Consider the following 1,135-nt stretch of genomic DNA (forward strand, 5'->3'; position numbering starts at 1 on the left):
TTTAGCGATACTGAACTTAATAAGGTGCATTATGCTATAAATGATGGCGTGACCCATTTAGAAAGCCATAACTTAGATGCTGTACTTTTTTTCAAAATTCAGATGCTATTGATGAACTTAAAAAAGCTTTGTCTAATCTGGCTATAAATGCTTGTTGTACCTGCCACAGTTTAAATCTATGATTAAACCTAAAAATTTTGATAGTGATGTTTGGAATAACTTATTAGATTACATTAGAGAGAATGTTCCTACAGCATTAAAGAAAGTTATGTATATTTGCAATCATTGTAAACCTATTGTTAGGAAAAATAAAGTTCCAGCATGTTGTGTGGTCACAGTTTGAACCACTACCCAAAGAATTGAAAAATTTGGATCCTTTAAGTTGCCAGTCAATACAAATGGAAAATTACTTTTAGACTATTGTTATGCTAGGCACACACACATTAAAAGTGCCTACCTATAATTCTTTACAGGCTCTTGAAGGTGCCATGTTGTATTTACCCATCCATTAGAAGAAACAATGGAAATTTTAAGTGAGGTTAGCATAGATTCTAATGATGTGGCTAATCCTGAACTTTATATTATTAGTTCCGGACAGCCTACAAAATCAAATAATGTTTGGCGTAACTAAGTTGATGTCAATAAAATAAATACAGCATTAAGAAATTTAAAAGGAATAAATTGGCTATATAGAAGTGTAGACGATGATTCAATTAACAAATCATCTAAAAATGTTGTAAAATTAGTTAGCAATACTACTTGCAAAATGCTTGAAAAACAGACGATCAAGATTTAGAAGGCTTTTCGGCACATACAATTAGAAATTTTAATAGTAATATTGTAATGGGTTCTGATATCAGTCAGTATAAACTAAGGAATGTAAAAGAAGTGCCTATAGAGAATGGGCAAGAGCATTTATGTTTCTGATGTTTGCTACGTTATTTCCCACTGGAAAATTTGTCGCCTAGCATGAGAAAATTGACCAATTGGCAGGTATCAGGAGAAACAAGTTATCATTACCATATGAAAGCTTGAAACTTGCTCTTTCCAATGTTGCACTACACGCCACGATCCGATGTAATCCTGCTTAGTTACAAGCGCGAGAGTCTTCTCCATTACTACCGTTATTGTACAG

Source organism: Amphimedon queenslandica, unplaced genomic scaffold (genome assembly GCF_000090795.2).
Source record: "Amphimedon queenslandica unplaced genomic scaffold, v1.1 AMPQUscaffold_12782, whole genome shotgun sequence".
In the NCBI taxonomy this organism is placed as follows: Eukaryota; Metazoa; Porifera; class Demospongiae; order Haplosclerida; family Niphatidae; genus Amphimedon; species Amphimedon queenslandica.